The following is a 7672-nucleotide window of genomic DNA, read 5'->3' on the forward strand; positions in this document are numbered from 1 at the left end:
TCTGTGTGTGTCTGTGTGTGTCTGTGTGTGTCTCTATAATCACAATAAAAAACTCTTCATCATATTTATTACATCCTGATTTCAAATATACTGTAAACACAGGAGGAGATGATGATGAGGATGAAGAGGAGGAGGAGATCAGGATGAAGAGGAGGAGGACAGGATGAAGAGGAGAACAGGATGCAGAGGAGGAGGAGAGGATGAAGAGGAGAACAGGATGAAGAGGAGGAGGAGGAGGAGGAGGAGATCAGGATGAAGAGGAGAACAGGATGAAGAGGAGGAGGACAGGATGAAGAGGAGGAGGAGAGGATGAAGAGGAGGACAGATTGAAGAGGAGGAGGAGAGGATGAAGAGGAGGACAGATTGAAGAGGAGGAGGAGATCAGGATGAAGAAGAGCTGATGATGAAGAGGGGGATGAGATGATGATGAGGATGAAGAGGAGGAGGTCAGTGGGTACTGAGGCCTCCTCTTCTCTTCCTGTCACCGCAGCAGCGTCACCGTGTCTCCTCAGCAGGAACATTAACGGCTTTGTCCCGGTATTTTCTCCGCTCTCCTCCTTCACGCACACACACACACACACACACACACACACACACACACACACACACACACACACACACACACCGCCCCGCCGCCGCTCCGTCACAACCCGCCTTGTTTTCGGTATTTTACCGGATAAATCACGGAGGTGATGTGAAACCCGAACACTTACGATTGAACCCGGATCGGTTCCGCTTCTCCCGGTTCGGCCGTGGATGAGAACGTGAGTCGGTTCCTCCGCCGCTCCTCTGTCACATCCACCGGAGAGCAGCGGCAGCCTGTCGGTTAGCAACGCTCAGTCCTCTCTGCCGCGGGGCGGAGCGGCGGGAGCGGCACGGAGCGGTAGGTCGCCCTGTAGAGTGGATGGGCCGCTGCGGCACAGAGGCGGCACGCGGCAGCCCGTCCGGACTCTCTCCGGCCTGTGATTGGTTGAGCAGCTGCGCAGCCTGCTCGGTGCATCGAATCTGATTGGCTGACGGACTTAAGACCCGCAAACTCTGCCGCCAAATGTCGCGAGGTGTCGTGAAGCCTGAGAACATCCCGTATGATCCGTTTAACGGACACCGGGCCGGTTCTACCGGACACTGCTGACGTACCAATGTCTCTGACGTCAGTGAACAATCACGGAGATTAAACTATCGATCTGATCAGTAAATGTTTACTGACGTCACAGACCTCTGATCAGTTCGGCTTCGATCCTGAAGAGACGCTACAGTGAGAGGCCAGCAGGAGGCGCTGTGGGCCTCTTCCTCCTCCTCCTCCTCCTCCTCCTCACAGCACGGAGGAACTGATACTCCAAAACACAGGAGGAGGAGTAGAAGATGAAGAAGGAGGAGAGGATGAAGGATGAGAGAAGGAGGAGGGGGAGGAGATGGAAGAGGAGACGAGAAAGAAAAGGGGGAGAAACAGGAGAGGATGAAGGATCATGATGAGGAGGAGGAAATGGTGAAAGGAAGGAGGAGAAGAGCAAAGGAGGAGGAGAGGATGGGGGTGGTTGGGGGGGATGAAGGATGACGAGGAGGAGAAGGAGAAGGAGGAGGGTAAGGAGGATGAAGAGGAGGAAGAGAAAATTAAAAGGAGGAGGAGGAGATGATGGAGGAGGAAAAGGAGGAAGAGGAGGAGGGGATGAGCCATGATGAGGGGAAGGAGGAGAAGAGGATGAAAAGGAGGCAGAGAAGAGGAGACGAGGAGGAGAGGATAAAGGATTAACATGAGGAAGACGAAGAGGGAATGAAGGATGATGAGGGGGAGGAGGAGGAGAGGATAAAGGAGCATAGGAGGAAGAGGAAAGGTGGAAAGATTAAGAGGAGTAGGAGGATCAGGAGGAAAGGAGGAGAAGGAGAGGATGAAGAAGTGGAAGAGAGGATGAAGAGGAGGAGGAAAGATGAAAGAGGAGAGGAGGAACAGGGGGAGGGGATGAAGGAGCAGAGGAGAAAGAGGAGGACAGGAGGGGGATGGAGGAGAAAGATGGAGGAGAAGGAAGAGAAGATGAAGGTGGAGAGGAGGAGGAAGAGGAAGATGGGTTGGAGGATGATGAAAAGGAGGAGGAGGAGAGGAGGACTCCTGCTCCTCTGTGACAGCAGTTTGCAGTGAATGCTGGGAAATGAGGTCAGACTGAAGCTGTGAATAGTGACACACCTTTATTATGAACACATGAACGTATCATCACCACTTCATCATCTGCACAACAACAACAAATCTGAATGTGAACATTAATACAAGTATAAATCTATATCAGTCAGACAGTAAACAAACAAACAAACAGCATGTAAACAGGAAGTACCTTCAGCTCCAAAGAGACGTTTAAAGACACGGGGGCCTGGGGCAAGATGGCGGAGGGAGCAGACACACTGTAAACAGCTCCGAGCAGCAAAACCTTGAAAATCGAATAATACGAACTCAAAACTTACAAACTTCTATGTGATAGATGTAAAACTTCCCAAAGTCAAGTCAACGTCGTTCAGCATCCAGTAAGTAATCCCGGACACTTTGTAGCAACACCAAAGACGAAGTAACGTTACGACATGGCTAAAACTAGCGCTGGTGCTAACACTAAAGCTAGGGCTCTCCTACAACACGGCTACTGCGGACCAGAGAACATGGAGACAAACGCCAAAGGCACAAAAACACTTTAACATTGCCTTCCAAACCGTCGGCTCCACAGAAAAAACAAAGAGAGGATAACACGACCGCAGCAGCTCATGTCGGTGATGCCTCAAATGTTGCCATCCTGGCTGCGATTGGGACACTTCAAAACATGATGGAGGACTTCAAAAAAGAACTCAAACAAAACACACTCACCATGGCCAACATCGCAAAAGCGGTCGAATGTAATTCAGCTGAAATCAAAGAATGCAAGAAAAAAACAAAGAATTGGGAATAGATGTGAAACAACTCAAGGAGAAAAACACAGAGCTGGAAAAGAGAGCTGCAGAGTTGGAGCGATACAAAAGGAGATGGAACTTAAGACTAAATGACCTGAATGAAGAAAAAGAAGAAAACACACGTCAGATCATCAACGACATCATCGGAAAGATTGCTCCACACTGGAAGGGGAACATGGACTTCATCCTAGACTCTGTGCATCGTTTAAGACCAAACAACGCCAACCCTCCTCGTCAGATCATCATGCAGTTCACTCGAAGGCACTTCAGGGATGAACTCTGGCATATCACCAAACATCACCCCGTCTGCAAAGAGCTCAACATCCGCTTTGCAGAAGATCTCACCAAAGAAGACAGAGAGGCACGAAAAGCTGGATGGCCAAAAATTGCGAGGAAGGCAGGACTTCAAGGGAAATTTCGGTTTATTTCAACCTGTCTACTATCGTCCTAAATTTGTTTCAAGTGACTAGTGACATAAAAATAATAGTTAGCATGTTAGCCGTTAGCCTAGATACAGCCGGGGCGCATAGTAGCGTCAGACCTGTTAAAACGTAAGTGAACGGGCAACCTTCAAGTGCAAAGTTAGTCCACTAAACAAGCTTTTTTTCCACAAAGACCGCCTCATATCGTTAGGATAAATGTCAGAGAACATATAGAAAACGACATGTAAACGTGTTGTCTTACCTTACCGGTGTGCTGCCATGTTTTGTTTAAAGTGCGGCCGAAATATATCTCGCGAGAACGCTACTACCCGGCTGTATCTAGGCTAACGGCTAACATGCTAACTATTATTTTTATGTCACTAGTCACTTGAAACAAATTTAGGACGATAGGAGACAGGTTGAAATAAACCGAAATTTCCCTTTAAGACTACGTTCCAAGGCCCCCATGCCTTCATTAATGGAGAGAGAGTCACACCATAGTCAAAATAACCTGGGATATCTGATCCTACAAGCAAGTGAGTTTTGATAAGCAATTAATATGCTCAGGGTTTTGCTACCATAAAGGTACAGTGTCTTTAGATAACACCTTATTCTTGTTCTAAAACAGTTCAGGTAATTCATCTCAGTCTTTCTTTGTTTTGTGTCATATGTTCCATTTAAAAAATGACATTCCTCTCATGTCTGTTAATGCAAGGGGTCTAACAGACATAACCAAAAGGAAAAGCTTTTTTTTGTTTTGTAAAGGGAAAAATGTTAATATTATTTTTCTCCAAGAAATGCATTCCAAGGTTGAAGATGTCACATTCTGGTCTAAACAATGGGGCGATGAAGTTAATTTCAGCCATGGCACTTCAAGATCAGCAGGGGTCGCCATCCTACTGAAAAACTTCAAAGGTCAAGTTATCGCTCACGTGGCAGATGTTAATGGTCACTCGCAGCGAAGTCCTGACCCTTGATGATTTCAAATTCATTTTAATCAACATTTATGGTTACAACGGGAAACAAAAACCTATTTGAACAAATTGGCCTACAATTAGATAATATTAAATCAACACACTCAACTGATAATGTTATAATTGGTGGTGACCTTAATTTAGTCCATGATGAATTTTATGATAAATTTCCTTCCAGATTCTCTGCAAGTCATCCAAACAACACTTTTACTAACTTTTGCAATGACCAAAGCCTAACTGATGCTTGGAGACATTTAAATCCAGAAATAATTAAATTCTCATGGTCCAACTCCGATTATAAATCCAGATTTGACCACTGGTTAATTGCAAACCACTTGCTATGTTATGACCTCAGCTCTGATATCTCTGCTGCTCCACTGACTGGTCACAATGTTATCTATCTATATGTGAAGCCTAACAACAGGAGAACTTATTCAAACAAATATTGGAAGTTTAACTCTAGTCTAATTAAGAATCATTATTACTGTCAAAAGATTAAATCACTAATTACAGAAATTATAAACTCTATATAAAAAATGGGAATTTCTAAAATATAAAATACGCCAATTCACCATTTCATTCAGTAAAAAAATTAAAAAAGATTTCGAGAAAAAGGAACCAGACATTATCAAACAATTAAATGTTTACTGCAATAAACTCAACCCTACTGAAGACGATAAACAGAAAATACTAAATCTTCAACCTAAATTGGATGAAATGTATATTCAAAGAGCACAAGGGGCCTTTGTTAGATCTAGAGCTAAATGGATAGAGGAGGGGGAAAAACTCAGCATATTTTTGCGGTCTTGAAAAAATAAGACAAAGGAAAAATAACATCAGTTCCTTGATAGTTGATAATATAGAAACCACAGATCCAAAATTAATCTCCTCAGAAATCCTTAAATTCTATAAACAGCTTTACAGTTCTAAATTTTCTAATGAAGACTGCCATACATTTTTAAAGGACATAGAAAAACATATTCCCAAAGTTGAAGATAGCTTTAAACAAACATGTGATAATCAAATAACAGTTGCTGAACTGGACAGAGTAATTGGTCGCCTCTCTCTTAACAAGGCACCTGGCTCAGACGGCCTCACAGGAGACTTTTCTAGACATTTCTGGGAAGATATAAAAGAACTGCTACATCAAGTTTTTCTGGAAATATTTGAAACTTGTATACTTCCACCCACAATGAGACATGGGCTTATCATCTCAGTTCCTAACCCTGGCAAAGACCCCAGATTTATTGAAAACAGAAGGCCTATTACTCTTAGAAGTTCTGCTTATAAACTACTTACCTACATTTTCACCGCTCGTCTTCAAACAGGGATTTCAAATATTATTACAGAAACACAGTCTGGTTTCTTAAAAGGAAGATCAATCCACAATAATATAAGGCTGGTAATGGACATTATTGAATATAGAAATAAAATTGAAGATGATGGTTTTCTTTTCCTTTTGGATTTCTATAAAGTGTTTGACTCTGTAAAGCACCTATTTATCTTCCAAGTTCTTGAACAATTAGGTTTTGGAATCAAATTTAGGAATTTAGTTGGTGGACTATATCAGAATATCAGCAGCTGTGTCATACTACCTCATGGCAATGTTAATGTAGGAATTCCACAAGGTTGTCCCATTTCACCATATTTATTTATATTAGTCACAGAAATGTTAGCAATATACATTAAAAACTGTAATGACATTAAGAATTTAAATGTATACTGATATTGTCATCAGCCAACTAGCAGATGACACAACAATATTCCTAAAAGACAGACATCAAATTCCAATAACTATTGCAAAAATTAAAAATGTCTCCAAAGCTTCAGGGTTAACTTTGAACTTAAACAAATGTGAACTATTTGCAATTCATGATACACCACTAAAAGACATCTGCAATATCCCTATCAAGTCAGAAATCAAATACCTAGGAGTTTACCTTACAAAAGACCAAAAACAAAGTCAATCCTTGAATGTAGAAAACAAAATAAAAGAGAGTAAAGCCAAATTAAATTTATGGCTCCAAAGAGACCTTTCAATACTCGGCCAAATTTACCCAGCCTACTCTAATGCCATTCCAAATAAACTGATAAAATCTATTAACCAAATTAATCTAAATTTTATTTGGAGAAACAAACCACACTATATGAAGAAATTAAGGATTGTGGCCTAAAAGTTATTGATTTTGATTGCCTTAATGGAACCTTAAAAATGAATTGGCTGAAATCTTGGATCCAACATAGCAACTCATTCTGGTACTGTATTCCAAATTCCCTATTCAATAAGATTGGAGGATTGAAATGTCTTCTCATGGCGGACTTCAATATCGATAAACTACTTATATCATTATCAGAGTTCCACAAACAAATTCTATTATATTGGAAAATGTTATATGTGCATAATTTTTCACCCCACACCACTATGCTTTGGAATAACAGATATGTATTTTGCCGAAATAAATCTTTATTTTATTGGGATTGGTATGAGAGAAATATATGGTCTATAGTTGACCTAATGGATGCCAGTGGTAATCTCTTGGATTATCAACAATTTTGCACTAAACATAAATTCAACCCTTCAGAATCAGACTTTATTAATTTACACAAAGCACTTCCTCAGGAATTCTTATTTCTAACGAAAAATATATTGACACACCAACCTATAATGCCACAACTGGCCCCACTGTCAATACAGGGGATTTTAATCCTGGACAAAAAATGTAGCAATTACATTTTTGGGGAGTTTTTTCTGATCAGCTGTGAGGGTCATAAGGACAGAGGGATGTCGTATGCTGTAAAGCCCTGTGAGGCAAATTGTGATTTGTGATATCTGCACTAATGCTAGGTTGATGTTCCCTTGGCAATCTCTTTATACTGTTGCAATGTATGTAAAATGAAAGTTGCCACATTTGTTTATTTTTGTACGTTTTCAATAAAGCATTGAAAAAAAAAAGAGAGAGAGACGTTTAAAGACATCAGAAACAGGAACTTCAAACCCTGACTAAGGTCATGTGAGGAAGTGAAAGAAAAAATTCTTCTTCAGTAAAGAAAATAAAATCCCGTCTCAGCAGGTGAGACGAGGCGGAGCGTCTCCGAACCTGAAAAACAGGACGTGAAGAAAAACCCGAAAACTCCAGACCGAGACCAAAACAACCTGCTGACAGAAGACAAACAGGACAAAGTCCAAAATAAAGACTCTGATCCTCAGCGCTGTGTTTTCCCAGCGACCCTGAACTACACAAACACAGCTGTGTGGGGCCCCCTCACACCTCAGGGCCCCCTCACACCTCAGGGCCCCTCACACCTCAGGACCCCTTCACACCTCAGGGCCCACTCACACCTCAGGGCCCC

General features: G+C 42.1%; 1 protein-coding gene across 1 annotated transcript in view; it reads right to left on the minus strand.

Moving 5' to 3' along the window:
- The window catches only part of LOC126407020 (zinc finger protein 135), a 13646-nt gene extending 12821 nt beyond the window's left edge, over positions 1–825 (minus strand). The window contains exon 1 of the mRNA XM_050071673.1: positions 714–825. The gene's annotated coding sequence lies outside the window, so the exon portion shown is untranslated. The remainder of the gene's footprint in view (positions 1–713) is intronic.
- Positions 826–7672: the final 6847 nt, after the last annotated feature.

The sequence above is a fragment of the Epinephelus moara genome, chromosome 19 (genome assembly GCF_006386435.1).
Source record: "Epinephelus moara isolate mb chromosome 19, YSFRI_EMoa_1.0, whole genome shotgun sequence".
Classification (NCBI taxonomy): Eukaryota; Metazoa; Chordata; class Actinopteri; order Perciformes; family Serranidae; genus Epinephelus; species Epinephelus moara.